Below are 19,131 nucleotides of genomic sequence, written 5' to 3'. Positions count from 1 at the left end.
GGCGTGCAGCTGGCGCTCAGTGTACGCTTGCTCGCTGGATGCAGGATCAGAGAGGGCATGGGGAGAGGCCTAGGAGAGGTTTTCTGAGGGAAGCGGATTTGAGTCTGGTACTGTGGATTCCATCCAGGAGGAGAGAAAGGAGGTTTTAAATGAGACTTGGACCTGACCGTTGGGATCAAAAAAACAGATGGGGACTTGGAGACCACCCAGCCTGGTCTCCTGCGACGCACGGAGCACTGTGCCTTTAAGAACAGGAGCACTGTACATTATAATCTATCATTCATTCATTCAGAAGCGAAACTACAATGAGTCGTCCCTGCCCTCATGGAGTTTACCCTCCAGGTGGGAAAAAACAGAAAGTCAACAAGTAAACAAGCAGGAAAAACAGGGGATGAGCAGAGCACCACACAGGACGATTAGCACGATCACTGTCTCTAGAAATTCCCGAAGCCAAACCTCAGGGAAGAGACGGGAAGAGCGTTCCAGGGAACAGCGAGCGCACAGATGATGCCAAGGTGCACCAGGTAGGGAGCCACTGCTCAGGTAACGGGGAGCATCCTCGGGTGTTAAGCGCGAGAGCTGGCTTATCTGAAATCTGTGCCCCCAAAGTGTGCTCAGGCCTTTCGGTGTGAGGACGGTCACGGCCACGGGGCAGACACGGGTCTTTGGTTTGAACATGATTATCCATTAAAACTTAATAATGCAGGTTTTTTCCTCCATTTTTCCTTAAACTTAGCAAGTTTTTCTGCCATTCAAAGAAGAAAAAACAAACCAATACAAATATCCCTTACTTGTATCTTTGCACAAGACAATGTGCAGAGGAAACGTCCAGTTGCTTCCTCTTCCAGGGGTCACTGCAGAGGCTGAACTCCGTGTCTCATGCGATCACGGCATCCCTGACGCTTGAGGCTGAGTCGTCACTCTCAGTAGGAGAATCGAAATAAGGTCAGTCTTCCCACTGGGCCAACCTGTGTGAAGAGGGCACTTTATTGTTTTAAGGTAGTTCAAAGGTGGTGGAAAAAAATCCCTATAAAAACAAGCAGGAGTTTATTAAAACTCTAATGAGTATAAAGTTGCAGACACAGCGATTCATTCCTGGACATGGTTCCTGAGTTCATTTCTTTCCGCTCCCACGTGGAGAGATATCACCGGATAGAAGCACCAAGCAGACGGAGCCGGCCCAAGTGCTCCTGTGCAAGCCTTGCCTTACACTCCCCAGAAAATGGGACCGCGTCCTGGGAGAAGGCCTCTGCGTGTTATGTCTCCCATAGGAGTGATTCAGTTTCTCACCATCACTAGTCGGACCGTCATGACACAAGTAGCTGGGGGTGGGGCTGTCCAGCTTCCTGCTCGGTAGCCAATATTTAACGCCAGCCGGCCACGAAGAGGCTGGAGAAGATGCTGCCTGGCATGATTCATGCTGGGGGAGCAGGGAACCCTCTCTGGGGAAGGAGGCACCTGAGCTAGTGCTTTGTCACTTGTACTGGTTTCCTCTTTATTAGAAAAGTTTCCTGTTGAAAGCCTAGAAAATAGAGATGAGTAAAAAGAAGAGAAGAAATCACTAAAATTGTTGTGATCATATACTTCGTAATTGGAGCGCTATGAGTAATGACACCAGGGGGAAACCAGGCACAAACTAGGGACCTGCGGGCGCCCTATTTCTAGTGTTGCTCCTGGGGGCGGCCACTGCTGACAGTTTGGAGCACGTGCTTCTGCAAGCCTGGCAATGGTGGATCGAGAAGAAGCATTCTGCTACTGCGTGAGTTCTTGAGAACTGCCCAGCCTAGCAGCTGCCTTTATGTCACCATCCCCACAGCGGAGCAGAAGTAGTACAGAGGATTTTCAGAAAGGGGTCGAGTGTGTGGGTGTATGAAGTGCGTGGACATGCGTGCTGTGCCTCACTGGGGCGAAGCCAGGAGAACAGCAATATACTCATGTTTTAGGTCTATGCTCAACAGTCACGCTTACGTCCCACTGGATGGTCACTGTCTGATATCAACCGGGGGATGGTCCCTGATAGCTACTTTCACTGCCTCCATCAAATGCGGTTTGTAACTGTTGATAATGACGATGATGATGGTAGTGAGACGGGTGACGATGGTGATGGTGACGGCGGTGCTGGTAATGAGACTGGTGATGATAATCATAAGGTGGTGATAATGGCGATGGTGACGATAACGTCAGTGGTGACAGTGACGGTGATGACGGCGATGATGGTGGTGATGACTCACACGTATATGGAACTCACAGGTGCCAGGCCCCGGTCTAAGCCCTTTGCATACATTAACCTCTTTAGTTCTCATAATTACCCTGTGAATGAGGAATTACAATTATCTCCATTTCACGGGTGAGGAAACTGAGGCCTAAAGAGTGAAGACCCTCGTCCAATCTCAAGAGTGACATTTTAGAAAAACTCACTCTGGGAGCAGTGGCACAGAGGAGTTAAAATAAAAGGTTTTGTTTCTTTGGAAGCAGTAAACATAACTATAAAAAGTTTTTTAGCTCATTTGGAAACTGAAGGTCAGCAGGGTCAGCTTGCCTTTTCTTTTCTTTATTTCTTCCCTTTTTATGTATTTACTTTTAAATATTTGAGCCTCCGTTTCACTGATGGTCTGTGAAAAATATTTGTCCCTCTTGAGGTGTTTATTCACCCTGGAAAACTGGCTGCCGTCCAAATGCTGTGTTTTCCAACTATCAATGTAAACCAAGGATTCACATTCTCGGAACAGTTAGGTATTGTTCATTCATTAAAAACCCTTTAAACCTCACGCTGTTTATCTCTTTGCTTTTACCTTGTTTATTGTACAAAAAACAGCACAAACACAAAATGGAAAACAGACAAGACAGACGGAGTGTGTTTAGGATTTTCCATAGGTCCTCGACGTTTTCCAGTGACGTGGAAGCGGAGGGTAGACGGGTGAAGAAACGACCGATTGCTGTCGGCACACACTGCAGGGCATTTGAGAAACCAGGGTACCACCCAGGGACTCAGGTGTCCGCTGGGAGCAGCTGGCCGTGGGTCCTGACTGGGCTTGTGCTCCACGCGGATCCTTCGCAAACCTTCATGGTCCCTCAGCAGGGCCCCATGCTATGTGCCCAGGGTAAAACTGGGGAGAAACCTGAAATCCAGGGACCAGAGGAACTTCAGTCTGGCCCAGGGAATGAGCAGAAATTAAATAGGAACATTCTATGACGGGTGACGGCAGAGACCATTCCGTTGTATTTTCCTTTCCTGAGCACACAGAGGAGTTCGTGTATTTCTCTTCCCCCTCAAAGGTAGGCTGGGGCCAGGTGATTAGGTCTGACCAATGGGCCGTGAGCAGTGACCCCTGGCACTTTGGGTCAGAGGCAGTTAGGGCAGGACTGAGTTCGCGACACTCTCTCTCCTCCTGGCTGTGCCCAGAGTGGAGCCTCCATCCACCCGGGTCCCTAACTGGGGATGGGGAACAAGGCCCCAAGGAATTTCTTTGAACATGGACCCCAAGTGAGAAGTAGACCTTCGTTGTGTGACGTCACCTAGGTTCTGGGGTTGTCACTCGCCCATCCCGCTGATACAAAGGGGCAACCCCACAGTGCTGTGGGGTGCAGGGGAAGGTAGCGGGTGGAGACGGTGGTCAGCACGGGCGTCCCCAGGCTGTGAGGGGTAAACTGAGCCCCAAAGGAGTCGGCCAGGTGATAAACAGAGGGAGAGTGTCCCTGCAGAAGGAGCAGCTTGTGGAAACGCTGACAGGCAAGAACCTGGCACATCCAAGGCAACGTGGACGGTCCAGCAGGGAGGAGAGGGCACAGATGCGGCTCACAGGTGGAAGGAGCTGGGGCCTTGAAGACCATCGTAAGGTCGTGGTCTTAGCTCAGGCTGCCGTGACAAAGTACCGCAGACTGGGGGACCAAAACCACAGACACGCTTCTCACGGCTCTGGAGGCCGGAAGCATGAGATCAAGGCGCCGGCAGGTTTGGGTCCATGGTAAGATCTCTCTTCCTGGTTTATAGACGACGGCCTTCTCCCTGCGTCCTCCTCCTCTTTCTGTGAGGGCACTGATCCCGTCACGAGGGCCTCAACCTCTTAACTTGACCTAAACCTAATCACCTTGGAATTACACCTGCGAACACTGCCACATTTGGGGTTAGGGCTTCAACGTGTGAATCTGAGTGTGGCGGAGCAGAGCATGGGGGACACAGTTCGACAGCACTGTGAAAACCGGAGAGAGTCATTAGGATGCTCTGAGCAGGGGTGACACAACCACACTGCATGGTAACCCAGTGAGGCCTGGAGGCTGGAGAGGAACAGACTGTGGGGGGAAACTCCAGCTCCCTCTTTCACCCACGCACACATATGTTCCATTGATACGTACCGAGGACCTAGTGCGTGCCAGGCACTGTCCTAGGTGCCGGGGACACAGCAGGGAGCAAGACAGACCCAGACCCCTGTCCTCGTGGAGCTCACACGTAGAGACACACGTGGGGCTGGGGGCACGGGTCGGGGGTCTGGGTTCTCTTCTGCATATATGCTGTATGCCCCCAAAATGCTGAGCACACTCAGGCGATCGTGTTCCAGGTAGAGGTCTGACAGTGTATCTAGGGATAGTCCCTTGGGGAGGTAGAATAGGAGCAGGTCACCTCACAGCCCAGGGACCCCAGCCTCCAGCCCTCTGCCGGCTGGCCCAGCAGCTCCCAGACGGACATGCTTCCCCGGTGGCCCTCGAGGCACTTTCATGGTGCGTGGGTGACGCATCTGAAATGTATTAACTGGTTTGTACTTATAATAATGTATTTTAAGAAAAAAAAATGACATAACCCACGCTAATAATTGTACTGTTTATGATGAAGTTGAGTAAAAAATGAGAGAGGAGGGTGTCAGTTCGAAGTCGATGCCAAGCAAATATTCATCAAAAGAGTCATGGAAGACGTGGCAGGAGGGTTAGTCACGGGGCAGCCGGGAGGGAGGCAGCGGCCCCCGCAGCTGCAGCCGGGGCCACAGTGCAGGGGCGGAAGGGCTGCTGCCTGGCTCCCCAGCGCTCCCTTTCCTCCTCCACGAAATTAGGGCAAAACCCTCCCTGATCACCAGGTGACCATATCCCATCAGTACTGCAGTGACTTCTTACCGTGCAGACCAAAGCCAGTTCCAAAACTCATCCTGCAGAGCGTCTGAGCAAGAAAAAACCGAAGATAAAAATGAAATGGGGAGATGCTGCCCCCTGGGCCACTTCTCAGACAAGCAGATGGAAGCAGGTGGTGGGCGTTCTCTGAGAACTTGGAGGCTTGGGTGACAGGTCGTGTGCCCTGCGCACCGAGGTCCACGGTGCCGGGGGAGGGCAGTTTCTACAGTACAGACCACAGCTTCCGGTGGAACCTGCTCCTGGCCGCTGCAGGGACCCACCGGTGCCCTGTGTGCAGGGCAGGGGCGTGGACCCTTCCCTCGCTCTTGCCCTGTCTGGGCACCATGCCCACAGATGGTACAGATGTCATCAACTCTCAGTGTTTATTTTTTGCTTTTTCCACTGCACATGAAGTCAGCTATCGGGTCAGACACGTTTTGCTTTTTTAATTTAGCCTGGCCTGTGACTCCAGCGTTGAGACGGGATCTAAGGGCAGGCTCTATCTGCGTTGACACAGAAGCGCCAACTGTGTCTCTCTGATGACAAGAGAAAAGCAGTTTTCAAAAAAGGGGAGAGCACGTGCAAAGCAGAGGTGAGGCCTCCCTGCTGTGGGGGGTCCTGGGGAGGTGGCCACCGAGCCGCGTCTACAGGAGATGGAGGGGGCTGTGACCAGCCGGCAAAGCCTGGAACTTCTTTCCTTCCGTTTCCGCCGAGATGCATGGTGGGTGGTGGGGCGGCTGAGTCCCTGGGGTGCAGGGTGGAGCAGCTCAGCCTCCTGAAGGCCCCACAGCACACTGAGCGGCCCAGGGTCTCGCAGGATGTTACTGCCTCGTTAGCCGTGTCGGCCCAGTGGTATTTGCTCAGCAGATGCCTGCTGCCACCTCTCATATGCTCATATGCTCTGGGGACATAACGGTGGATAAGATGAACCCACCCTGTCCCCACGGGGCTTCCCATCCGGGAAGAGAATGGATCCCGTGAGCCACAGACGGTCTCAGAGCGAGGGTGGTCCTGCTCGTTCCCCGTGCTCCCCTGCTTCCTTCCCACCCCTCCAGCTTCCCTCCTGGGTTGACGCTTCCATGCCTGACCCTGAAACAGCAGGGCTCCCCAGGGCCTGGGCCGGCCCTCCTCCTGCTCCAAAGCTGGACCAGGCCTCTTCTTCGACTCTCAGAGTTCCACCGAGCATCTCTGTGCTGTTTCCAAACAGAACTCAGCCCTCTCCCCTGACCTCCCTCCAGCTGTGTCCCCTGGAATCCACCCACCCACCTGTCCGGCGCTTGGGCAGCCTTGCACGGGGCAGGGCTCCCTCCACCTGCAAATCTGCGGTCACCGCTGGCCTGAATCTACCAGGAGCACGGCACTGGCGTCCCCCCGTCCCACGCGTCCCCCTGCTCCCCCTTCCTCGATCTCAGCCCAGCAGCAGGAGTGGTCTTGCAAAACCCAAGTAGATCTGACAGCAAACGCAAGGGATGGTTTTAACACCGGCGCCAATTTCCCAGCATCAGTTCCTCTCACTCCAAACCAGGCGATGCCCTCTGGCTGAAAGACGGTTATCTCCCCCACAGCCTTCTCACAGACCACCTGCCCCAGTCCCAGTGGCCTGCTGGGCCACTGCTGAAAATGGGCCGGTGGCATCCACTGCACCTGGAGCCTGGGCGACCCACCAGCAAAGGCAAAGGTGAGTGTGAGTCACTGTTTACGCATGACTCGGCTGAGCGTTACAAGCCCCTGTGCGAGCCCGCCGCTGCGACGTGGACGCAGCATTATCCACAGATGACCTAACTGCTCTTTCAAGGATTTTTCCTTCTGTGCTGTTCTTAGCTGGGGGCCTGCAAGCTGACGGCAGAACTTACTTCAAGGAGAAGGAGGTCAGCCCCACTACACACGGTGCCAGGCCCCCTGCCCCCTCACTGCCACTCCCAGCCAAGGGACCCAGAGACAAAACGTCACTCACTGTCCCCTGGCAAGACCAGGGGTGGAACCACAGAGGGCTGATGGCCTCCGCTGAGGGCCCACGCGGCGGACGGCCCTCAGCAAACCCGAAGTCCTGCACGTGCTCACAGCCCTGCACACACATGCATGTTCACCCACGCGTGTCCTCCTCGGCTCCCTGCACACACACTTTGGGGTGGGGATGGCGTCTGTCCAGTGGAGGACAGGAGCTGGACGTGTCCACCTCCACGCCAGTGCCAGAAAAGGGCGAGCACAGACACTGAGGCCTCTGCCCTCCACTGGGGTGTCCACAGGGCCCCCACTGGGTGCTGACCTCCACGGAAGGTCTGCCGCTGGCCACGGCCGTGTCCACGCAGCAGGGGCTCAGCCAGCGCTTGCCCAGCCAGACAGGCGGGGTCCAGAGTTGGGCACAAGGTTGAGGTCGGCACGATTTAAAATGATGCCAACCCCCCCCGCGCCGAGAGCAAGGACAAGGGCAGGAGGAATTTCATCCTCCCCCTCCCTCTGCCCTGCCTGTCTCCTTCATTCACTCGGTGGACAAACATCGAGTGAGCAGGAGCTTCCGCGTGCTGAGCCGAGGGACTCAGGTGGACGCTGGCCGCTGCCCTCAGGGGCACAGAGGCATGTGTGGCCCCATCCCCCTTCCTCCTCCACGGCTCCCCCTCAGCGCAGGGCCAGAGCCGTCCTGTCCTGGCTGCAGGCCAAACCAGGCAAGCCCCCGAACCCCGCCGGAGTCCGTGCTGGGCAAGCCCTGCGCAGGCTGCGGCTGGGCCTGAGGCTGCCCTCTGGCCGCCCATGCGAGGTGATCGTGGAGGTCGGTCAGCCCTGGCTGGGCGGGCGGGCTCATGAGGCCCCTTCGGCACATGGTAAACGGCCTGCAGTCCGACGCCCCCGTGTGTAGACAGAATCCCAGTCTCCCTGACTTACGAGCCCCTGGAGGTGGCGCTGGGAGCCCGCGGCAGTGCCGCCTCCTCCCGCCTCTCCCTGTCCCGCACCTCTGGTCTGCCGCCCAAACCCAAGGATCTTCGCCAACTGTCAGCCCTGAGCACAGCTGGGGAGCCCGGCGCCCAGTGACCCCACAGCACGGGATGTTCCAAGTCCCCTTGCCTGGCCCTTGGCCCTTCTGTAGTTGAGACAGGAGTGGCGCCCTGGGGACAACAGTACACAGGCCGTCCAAGGACTGGCACGCAACCCCCGTCTCTTTTAAGGGAAGTTTGAGAAAATCTGGCAAAGTAGAAAAGGTGGCACAGGCCACGTGTGTCTGCTTCTGGCTCAAACTCGGCAGAGGGTGGGGGACATACAAGGTCAGCTGGTGCCCCAAGGTCGGAGATCACTGACTATGTGGCCTTGGGCAAGTCACTTACCCTCTCTGGGCCTCACTTCTCTGGTTATGAAATGAGAGATCTGGACAAGATTGGGGGTTGAAACTTTCAGCCGTGGCCCCTGCTCCCTGACTGCAGCCTCACGTGTTGAGATGCGTCCGTACGGGGCCCCAGGGAAGCTGTAGCCGGGATGGAGTGGGACGGGAGGGCTGTGCTGGGAGGGCCGGGGACAGTGGGCCCGAGGAGGTGGGAGAGCCTGGACCCGTACACGCAAGGAGCGTGGGGTAACCCCAAGCCTTGGCCTTCCGTGCAGCTCCGGGAAGGTCTCCGCCAGGCTGATGGGGAGCCCTGAGGGACGAGGCCCCTGGAGGGTGTCCCTGCTGGCAGAAATGGCGGGACCTTGCGCTTCTGCCGTGCTTGGCCATCGGCTGCCCAGAAGGCATGCAGCCTCGGCCAGAAAGTCAAGGCAGGCCCTGCAGTCACCACAGCTGGAGGCACCAGCTGCCCTCACTCGCTACGGCGGGGTCTCTCTGGCAGGGAGATCCGAGCCATACACCCCCATGGGCTACTGCCACGGGGTGTGAATTTCGCTGGCTTCTTTCAAAAAGACTTAGTATTTATCAAACATTTAAGAACACAAGACTCTACCAGTACAAAGAGGTAAAAATATTGTGCCAGCATTGTTTGTAATAACCAAAGATTGGAAACAACCCAAACGTCCAGTATCAGGAGACGGGGTTCCATGCATTGTGGGCGTCCAAACATGGAGTACTATGCAGCTGGTTAAAAAGAACAAGACTCTGCTCATGTGGCAGCAGCGTGAATTCCAAGAGAGACTGCTGAGCGACAGAAGGCGAAGTGTGGGACGTGGGACGAGCAGGCTGCCGTCTGCGTCTGCGTGAGCAGGGGCAGGAGGCCACCCATTCCGCCGGCGTCTGGGGGAACTGCCCTGGAGGAACCGCTGAGCAGGGAGCGGGCTCCATCCTAACAGCGAGAGGGACTCACCGTCCTGTTTTACGCGAAGGCCTTACTGCTCCGAAACTACTTCTATCTCCCCGTCGCGGCTCGCACGGCTTCTCTTTACGGTATGAATTAATGAATGGCTGCGTGCGGGCGGACACAAAGCCCTCCTGTTCCCAGCGAGTCTGTTCTGGTCTGCAAGACGCTCTGCAGCACAGAGAAGCAGGTCCACGCTGAGCCCGGCTGTGCACACTTGAGCCGCCGCGCCTTCCTCCTCCTCCTTCCCCTCCCCTCCCCCTCCCCCTTGCAGACTCCAGTGTGGTATGGAAGAAATGAGTGAGGGTATTCACGGTGCACGAGGATCTGTTTATTCCTTATATCCTTACCATTTAATCGGCGTTTACACTCGCTCACAGTGCTTTTACTCTCCCATCCAAACGCCTGATGAGAGACAAACTGTTTATTCAAAGCTGAGAGCTTCAAGGAATGAATCCGCGTCACGAGGGAGGTTCTGAACACTCCCCAAAATTAACCTTCTCAGGACGGCATGGCCTCAAGGCCAGCTAGCGAATCCGGGAGGTGAGGCCTCGCCCTCACACACACTCACACTCTGACACATTCACACCGTCACACACATTCACACACACACTCACACAATCACACCCTCACACAAGCAGACAACAAAGGCCGCCGTCTCTCCCTGCAATGGGTTTTCCCCTAGTTCCCTAGAACTCTCCCATTTATTTCCTGTCCTTGGGCAAGGGGAATTTCTAAATCCTTTTGGGGTCTCTCATTAAGTCCTGACAAACGAGAGCACAAGAGGAACTTGAAGCCCACCATATCACCAAGTATGGGATAAAAATGTGCCCCTTCCCCTGCCCCTGCACCCCCGGGCATGAGCACGGGCTACCTAAGGCCCAGGAGGGCTGTTCCTCCTCCTGTCTTCCCCAGCTCCCAGCAAATGCTAAATTGGCCGGGTGGCCACACAGCCAGTAAAACCCAGGATGCAAATGGGCTGCTCTTCAAAAACAATACGGGGCTTTCTTGCAAGGCAGCCTGACCCATCCCTGTGCCCCTGCCTCTGCCCTGATTGACAAGGCCCCTGGGACCCATAGGGTGAGGCCCTTATTAGGGCTGTGGCCTTTTCTGGGGCTTAGAGGCCCCCAGCAGATTATCGGGATGGCCCCGTGGGGACCCATCTTTCAGGTTGTCCTGTCAAGGGTTCCTGCCTCCTACTTGGGATGCAGCCGAGGGGCCGGCGGGCGAGTGGTCTCGTCTACCATGTGGTTCCCTCCGTCCTTCCATGAGCACACGGATCACCCCCTGGAATGCCCTCATTTCCAACCCGGGGGTCCCGGCGCTGGAGACAGGCTGCGAGCTGTGGGTGGGACGTTGGCTGCACCTCCCGCCCCTGGGCCATGACTGTCACCGCAGATCTCCGTGAAGAATGAGCCCCTAATCCTCGCGGACGCACAACTGTGGCCTTATATTTCCCCACAGCCCCCAGTGTGACCTCAGGCCCCACAGCCAGACTAGGAGGGGCTCCTACTGCCACCCCGCCACGTGGGGACATCGAGGCCCCAGAGACAATTCATCGCGGCTGCAGAGTTGGACACACCCGTGAAGAGGTTGGAAAGCCACAAACCCAGTGCCATATGCTTCTTCCGTCCCCACTCCAGGTCCACTGGTCTCCTCCTTGTCCTGGAACACGCATGACCTGCCTGCCACAGGGCCTTTGTACGTGCTGGGCCGCTGCTTAGAGCGCAGCTGGCCCAGCTGGCCCATTCCATTCACCCAGGTACCTGCCAAGCGTCCCCACTCAGAGGCCTCCCTGTCCACCTTGCCCGCTGCCCCCACCATGTCTCCTCACCCGCCGGATGCTCGTTAGAGCCCTGGCTCTCCCAACACTAATGAACGGACCTGTTTACTTGTTTGTGGAGCCCTTCCTCTGCTAGGTTGTAGGCAGGCTTTTGAAGGTAGGAATGTCCGTGTATTTTGTCCACGGACGTATCTCCAGGCCCTAGAGAAGTGCCCGGCACATGGCAGGAGCTCAGTTAAGTATCGGACGGAAGCGTGGACAAAGGAAGGAGAGACGAGGGACCCGAGGGTTAGCGTCTCCGCTTTCAGCCGCTTCCCGTAACGGCCCCGTCACCCCGGTGCCGCTGCTCCCACCACTGAAGCCATCTATACAGTGTGCTGACCCCCCCTACACAGCCCCAGCCACAGGCGGCAGGTCCAGGGAGCAGCCTGACCCCAAGTGGGGCAACCAGAAGTCAGTCCCCTCCCCGAGAACCTGGAGCTGGGACCAAGAGAGGAGTCCAGCCTTAGGTCCTAGACAGTATGTGCACTGCTGTGAAAACGTCCCCCGTAGCAGGGGAGACAGACTCAGGGGAGAAGGTCAGTGAAGCAAAACACAGACACACACGGGGTGTGGGGAGAGAGGATTCCCACACCGTCCGGGGACCCGGTCCCACCCCTTCCAGGGTCCAGCTCCATCCAGGTGTTCTCAGAAATTCCCCTTGTTTTGCGAAAGCTGGAACCCGTGCTCCACGCCGACAAGAACCTTGCTCACGCTCGCCCTTGGCCTGTCCTCCCACTGGCGAGGGGGCACTGGGCTTTGTGGGGATGGGACTGGGTGTCCCAGCACACCACCCCGACCTCCTGTGCTCAAGGAACCCGACCTGCTGGCGTGTGCATCATTTGGGATGTGCGTCCTCTGATCCACAGGGTCTTCTGAGCCCCTCTCTGTGCTGGGGACACGGCGGTGAGCCCACGGGCATGGCCTTCAGGCTGCAGGGCTCACGGCGACGTCATGACCCCGAGAAATAAAGTCAGTTATTACTCTGTCAGTGTGATGGAGAGAGCCGAGGGGCAGGGAGGGGGCCGATGGCACTGACACGGTGACAGTGGAATGAAAGGGTAAAGAGGCTGCAAAGGCCCGGGGGTGGGGCACGCCTGTCTGAGAAACGGAGAGCCAGCCATTGGTCTGGGTGGAGGGGAGTGAGCAAGGGGAGATTCTGGAAAGAACCCTGCGGGGGGGGGGGGGCGCTCAGGGGACAACCGCAGACGCCTTTACAGGCCGTGCCTGTGACTTATTTGGGCCTCACAGGATCTTGGCGGGTCAGGAATGAGGAATGAAGACTCACACAGGTCAGGGGAGGTTAGGGTCACACGGTTCCTACAGGGAGGGTCTGGGGCTCGAACACAGCCCCTCTCCTTCCCACTGAACAGACCCTGTGGCCTAAATCCCAAGTTACCGTTGTACGCAGGGGCTGCACCGTCTCACATCCCCGCCAGCAGAGCACGGTGTTCCCGTTTCTCGGACTCCTCACCAGCACTTGTTCTTTTCTTTTCTTCTTGATTCTAGCAATCCCAGTGAGCGTGAGGCGGTATCTCATGGTGGTGCGATTTGCATTCCCCGGTGAGCATCCTTTTACGTGCTTGTTGGGCACAAAGGCTGCCGAGTGTGTGATTCCATTATGTGAACCGTTCAGCACAGGCAAGCCCACCGACAGGAAGCAGACTGGTGGTTGCTGGGGGCTGGGGGAGGGGCTGGGGAGTGGCTGCTAGTGGGCGCTGGTTTCCTTTTGGGGGTGACGGAAATGTTCTGGAACTAGAGGTAGTGACTGCACAACGCTGTGGACGTGCTAAATGCCGCCGAATTGCACACTTGAACACGGGTGAAATGGTGGCCTCTGTGTTGGGTGTGTTTTACCAAAACAGGAACAGAAACGAAGGGCTCTCGGGGGTTCCGGGGAGGGCTCCCTGGTGATAACTGTATCATCTCCTAAAGCTCCTTTTTTCTGTATTTTGGCAAATTTATGCACAGGCTTGGGCCCTCATCAAGGTTTTCAGGAATATACCTCGAGGAGAAAGTCTCAGGAAGGCCCACCGGGGCTTTCCCCACGTGTCCTGGTCGGATGTCGGGGCCGAGGCGGAGACTGCCGACCTCCGGCTTCATGATAAACCAGATCCCAAGGTGCCCAGGAAGCACCCCTGATGTCACCCCCAACGCGGCCGGCACCCAATTAGATCCACGCCCAACGTGGGAGCTCGAAGAACATGGACTAGTAACAATAAACAGCTATTTGGTTACTTTTTATGGACATTTGGACTGCATTTCAGGCAATTTTATGCACAAATGCTAACATTTCCGAGGGTTCCCAAACTCCCAAACTGCACGTGAAATATCTACAGGGTGGACACCTGGAGTTGGACACTGCAGCCCCTCGTGCGGGCTCGCGGATGCAAATCTGAATCTGTCCCAGGACCCCGGCGAGACCAGTCCAGCCCCCAGTGCGCTTTATCGCCGGTCAGACAGGCCCATCTGGCAGCGGCCCCGCGTCCACAAGATGCAGACCCCGTGGAAGGGGCAGTGGGCGGTGTGGCGGCGAGGGCCGCGGGTATGGGTCTCTCGTGCTCAGTGGAGCCTCCAGCCTTTGCTGTCGGAGACCATGCCCAGCTCTCTCCCTCCTTAATTTGGGTTTGTCCCAGGGGGCCCCAGGTGGATGAACCACCATCACCTCCCTCCAAGTCTGTGGCCCCTGCACAGAGGGAAGGTTGTTCTCAGACCTGCCTACGGCTGCCACTGCTGCAGGGGGAAGATCAGGCTCGTCACCAGGACTCCCCGGGCTGACTCCTGCCCAACTGCCCTCAGCGCACCTGCTCGCAAGTTCCCGGGTCAAGAACCCTGCACAGCAGACGTTTCACCGCTTGCGAGTAAACAGCTTTACATAAATTCACAAACAGCTGGATGAACAAACGATGTTATCTACTCGACGAACGTGCTAGAGTGAACGTCAGCTGGCCGCGGGACGCACCTTGGCATCCTTCTATCCTGACGGCTCAGGACGGCGTCAGCTACCCCCTCACCCTGCTGTCTTCACCCCCTTTTCACCGGCGCGTCTCCTTTCGGCCTGCTTCCACCTTTTATGAGGATTCTTTTATGATTGCGACTAAACATGTGGTTCTCTGCCTTCTTACATTAACGCTCCATCATTTATATTCCCCCAAGTTTCTGTAGGCTCTTCAACCAGCTGCTAAACAGTCCGTCGTAGTTTATTGTTTCAGAATCGGACAACCACGTCCTTTATTATAGAAGCGGGGCAGCAAACAATGGTCTGGGGGCCAGATCAAGCCTCCCTGGAACAAGTCACACGCACTCATTCACGTGTTGCCCGTGGCTGCTTTTGCGCCACCTTGGCAGGGCTGAGGAGCTGTGACAGAGACCATAAGTATGTGGCCCGCAAAGCCAAAAATGATTTCTACCTGGCCCTTTAAGAAAGAGTTCCCCAACCCCTGTTCTAGGACATTTAGAGGTTTTCCAGATATTGGGAGTTAGATAACCGAGCAGGGGACATCCTTGCACATTTGAGTTTAAACTTTTGATGCCACTTCGCTTTGGTATAAAATCTTAAGAGATGGAATTTAGTAAAGGGAACAAACATTCTATTTCCCTGAATTTACAGTCATGTTGCACAAAATTTACTAGGCTACCAAAATTCAGTGAACTCTCTAGTTTCACTACTACAATCAAATAAGCACTGAATGTCAATGTTTATAGAATGTCAGGGGTTAACACGGGAAGCAGAGAAATGATACTTGAGGGCTTCTTTAATTTCATTACTTTGAATATTTAGAGACCAGATTTATATTTTGGTGATGTTTTTACTTTCCCAAAAGTCCAATGATGAAGCTATGGTTTAAAGAGATCCCCAAACACCTTGGCTTGTTGTGAAAATCCTCTTCTAGGGAAAAGGAATTCCTGGGAAGAGGAAAAGGGGTTATTTTTCTAAGAGAATTAAATTTCTGTGGGGATAGCAATTTCAGAGGGAAGCCTTTCCTCTGTGCTGGTATGTTTGCTGGGGAAAACTGACAAGATTAGGTCTAGGAACAAGCTGCTTTGGACATGTGGGGCTTCCCCATAGCCTGTTGCTTGTAAGCCCCCAGGGAAACTCATAAAGAGCATTAATGCAGCTCTAACTGACCCCCTCCCCCACCCCCTGCTCCAGCCTTCAGGTTGGAGCTAGGGCTCCCAGTGAGCACTGCTGGTCGACCAGGTGGCCAAGAAGTGGCTGTTCCGTGCTGCTGGCTCTGGTGGGAGACGGCTCCAGGTTGGAGCCGTGTGTGCCTTTTGTATTCCCATGGCCTCTCCAGAGCAGATAGACACTTTCTAAGAGGCTGACAATTCCGTGGCAGCAGACCAAGAGTCCCCAGGCGGAGGAGAAGCAAAGTTTCATGGTTTGTTTATGCAGCTTCTCAAGTTGACCAGGAAGATATTGTTGGGTGTCACTCAGCCCCCGGCCCTCCACCCTGCCTTTACCCTGTGTGGCAGCCCCCTGCTTTGAGCCTGGATGTGGAACAAAGAAAGTTCCCTGGGAATAAAGTTGTAAATGAAAGTGTATCTCAAAACAGACCAAGTCAGGAACCCTCATGACTGTGGCCAACGCATCCCTTCACGATCCACCCTGGGGGATTTTACCCCCAGCTGCACATTAGAACCCCCTTGGGGAGCTTTTGAAAAAAAACCACTGAGATTTACTTGGGGGTCCTACCCCCATATATTGTGAGTTAATTGATCTTGGGTGGGACTGCACCACCTACATTTCTTAAGGGCTTCCCACGGAGATTCAATGAGCAGAGTGGGGACCCACGGCCTCTACATAACTTTCTAGCTCCTCCCCTTGGCCCCTCCACCATCCCTTCACCCCCTCCGCCAGCCACACTGACATTCTCTCCGCCCCTCACCACCTGACCAACCCTCACTCACCCATGAGGACAAGCATCCAGTAAGATAATGGATGTGAGTGTGGATTGAACGTGGCCCAGATTTCAGAGGCTGACACACCTGAATTCTGATCCCAACTCCAGCATTCAAAGATTGCCTGATTTGGGGCAAACTTCTGCATGCTTTCAACCTACTTTTGTATCTGTATGCAAGTCATGATGGACTAAATATGAAGAATACACTCTCAATAAATTGTGGATTTTAAATTACATATTATTATTTCTAAAGCATTGGCCCTTTAGAGGGAATCCAGCCACTGACTTTAATGGCGCTGTGAGTCCCAAACATGCTTGTACAAAGGGTCTTTGAACACTGCCTGCTTGTTGCCTCTTCAAGGATATTTGTGTGTGGACTCTATCTTCGATCATCTTTAGGGATAGCAAATCTTTATAAGTTGGTCTGAATATTAGAATAGCCAAAAATCTTTCAGAGCCAGTTCTGATGATTCACTGATTTAACAAGCATGGCTTGTGTTCCAAGTGAAGAAATGAAACCAATTTCACAACTGGATTCTGCAGTGCCTGGGTGGATCTGAAAGTCTCAAATGTCAACGACTAACGTTGATGGTGCCTTTGCAGGTTGGGGATGTCTACCTATTGGTCTGTTTATTTAACAAGTGTCTCCCATTCCTTTGCAGAAGGAGGCTGGGGAGAGAGGGAGAGAGAGAGACAGAAAGAGAGAGAGAGGATAGATACATATATAACAGAAAACTACTTTGTCTTACAAAGTACACATAGAATAATCAAAGAGCATTGTGAGAAGACTAATGACAATCAGCCTTATGAAGCAAAATGTGTTAAGAGCCATTGTTTAGGACAGCAACCCTTAGTTAAATAAGCAAAACTTTGAGCAGAGGCTGGAGGTGGTAGCTGAAACCTGGTCCTCTCACTGCTAAATTAAGCAGTGAATCATTATTGGACAGACTTCAGCTAGGACACAAACATGTAGATAGAGTCGGTTATCTCAGAGCCAACGTTAATCACCAGCATCTAACAATCATAGGTCATAAAAGAAGTTTATGTGCATTTCCCGGACTTTCTGTCTCAAGCCATTGGTTTCCTTCAAGGCAAAATCAGTGAGGAAGGGCCATGTGGGGAAGTGGTTAAGAGCATTGGCCTTGCAGCCAAATGAGCCTGCGATGAGTTTGGCCCATGACAGTCTGGCTGTGTGGTCTGGGGCAAGACCCTTGAGCTTGGCACGTGGCCTGATGGGAGAATCCCTGGCTCTAGTCCTGGCTCTCCAGGCAGTTTTGCACAGTAACTGCCCCTCAGTTTCTGCCTGAAGTTAGGTCTCTGCACCATTTCAAACACAGCTGCTAATGATGCTTGTCATAAAGACCAAGCAAGTGGGCCAGTTGTCAAGCTGTCATCTTAACCCAGCCCAGCATGGCAGCCATTCCAACTCTGTGTGCCTGGGTCATTGGGATTGTCCTGCTGAGCGGGGCCTGTGCAGCTCCTCCAAGTCAGGGATGGAAGAGATATGGCGCCATGGACAGCATCAGCCAGAACATCGAAGTCGGGAGGCCCTCGCAAGTCCGGTTGTGTGACCTTGAATGAGCCACGTAACCTTTCTGAGTGTCAATTTATCTTTAACTATACGGATGTGACAGTGTCTACTCCAACCAGGGGACAAGTGTCTCTAAAGGTCAGAAGACACCTGCTGTTCCCTGATGCCAGGGCTAGGACACTGTGCTCTTCTGACTGTCAGAGGGTGGGGGAGGGATGGGCCCCTTGAGGCAGGGGACATGTCCTGTCCATCTACACACCCCCAACCCTGGCCACGAGAGGCCTCAGTTCAACTGGGAGGCCTGGGTCCAGGTCCTCTCCTGTTTCTTAACTTCCCTAAGCCTCTTCTATTTTCACCAAAAGAGACGGACAATAATGGTTCCAGGAGGATTAACCAAATCTGTATGTATTACACTTGCATGGCACCTAGAGGTGCAAAGTGCTCAGTGTACATGAAGGGAATCATCACCACCATCACCATCATCACCATCATGATCTCTAACTTCCATGTGCCAGGAACTGACCTAAGAGATTCTGTAAATTGACCCACTTAGCCTCCCAACCCATACTGTGGGTACTTTGATCATTGTTACCTTTGCTCAGTGGAGCAACCTGAGACACAGAGAGAGTGAGTAATGCTTGAGGCTGACCCAGGCAGGAAGTGGCAGAGGCAGGATTTGAACCCAAGTATCTGGCCCCAGAGCCTGCATTCCGAACTCTCTCAGCTAGGCTGAAAGCCTGTTTAAAGCTAGTCGAAAACATGCCGTTGGATGCACTTACACATAAAAACTTGATTTATGTGCCTGAATAAAATTAGAAGATTTCACAGCTAATTGAACACACTGGACCGTTATGCTGGATAATCCACATCAGCTCTTCTATTTGATCTTGCTTGAAACTGGTGGATGCCGTTATTACTACATGGCTAAAAATTAAGAGGAAACGCTTCCTGTGTTGTCTCACAGCCAAATCAGCTGAGTTTTCTAATACCTGTAATTATTAACTGGAAAAATCTGTCCTGATCTCCGCAAAAGAAAGTTTCCAAGTAAGATCTTTATCAACCAACACACTGTGGATATGGAGATAAACAGCCCAGCTCACCCCAAATGCCTTTTGTGTTGTTTATTTTTTAAGAACATGCACGATTTCATTTGAAGTTCGGCATTTTTGGTGGCTGGCTCTCTTGGCCTTCTGTTTTCCCTTTCCGCAGGTCAGCATTTCTTCCACATGGGATGTAGAGCCACTGGGATGTTCGGGGCCATGTCCTACGAGGAGACTGGCTCCTTTAGACCTTGAGACCAGGCTCCTGGTGAAAATTTCAGAACAGTGACCACGATGCTGACTCATCGGAGGTCAGGTGCTTCCCCACTAGGTTCTCCGTCCTAAAGCTTCAGGTCAGAGATGTTCTGGGGAGGGGTGTCGTTTGCTCCCCTTTTTTGGGGTGGGCAACCACAAACTACAACAGCAGTGATACAGAATACAAAGGAACATTCTATTTTGCAATATT

The 19,131-nt window shown here is 54.1% G+C and overlaps 1 long non-coding RNA gene across 1 annotated transcript in view; it reads right to left on the bottom strand.

Annotated features, from left to right (window-relative positions):
- Positions 1 to 12,804, bottom strand: part of LOC114886231 — a 101,091-nt gene extending 88,287 nt beyond the window's left edge. The window contains exons 1-2 of the long non-coding RNA XR_003791249.1: positions 12,590 to 12,804; positions 792 to 968 (exon numbers count right to left, since the gene is read on the bottom strand). This is a non-coding gene — a long non-coding RNA (uncharacterized LOC114886231). The remainder of the gene's footprint in view (positions 1 to 791; positions 969 to 12,589) is intronic.
- Between the last annotated feature and the right edge of the window lie 6,327 nt (positions 12,805 to 19,131).

The sequence above is a fragment of the Monodon monoceros genome, unplaced genomic scaffold (genome assembly GCF_005190385.1).
Source record: "Monodon monoceros isolate NGI ecotype Baffin Bay Population unplaced genomic scaffold, NGI_Narwhal_1 Super_Scaffold_10, whole genome shotgun sequence".
Taxonomy (NCBI): Eukaryota; Metazoa; Chordata; class Mammalia; order Artiodactyla; family Monodontidae; genus Monodon; species Monodon monoceros.
Note: the sequence above shows the minus strand (reverse complement) of the source record. Positions and strands in the feature narration are given on the sequence as shown.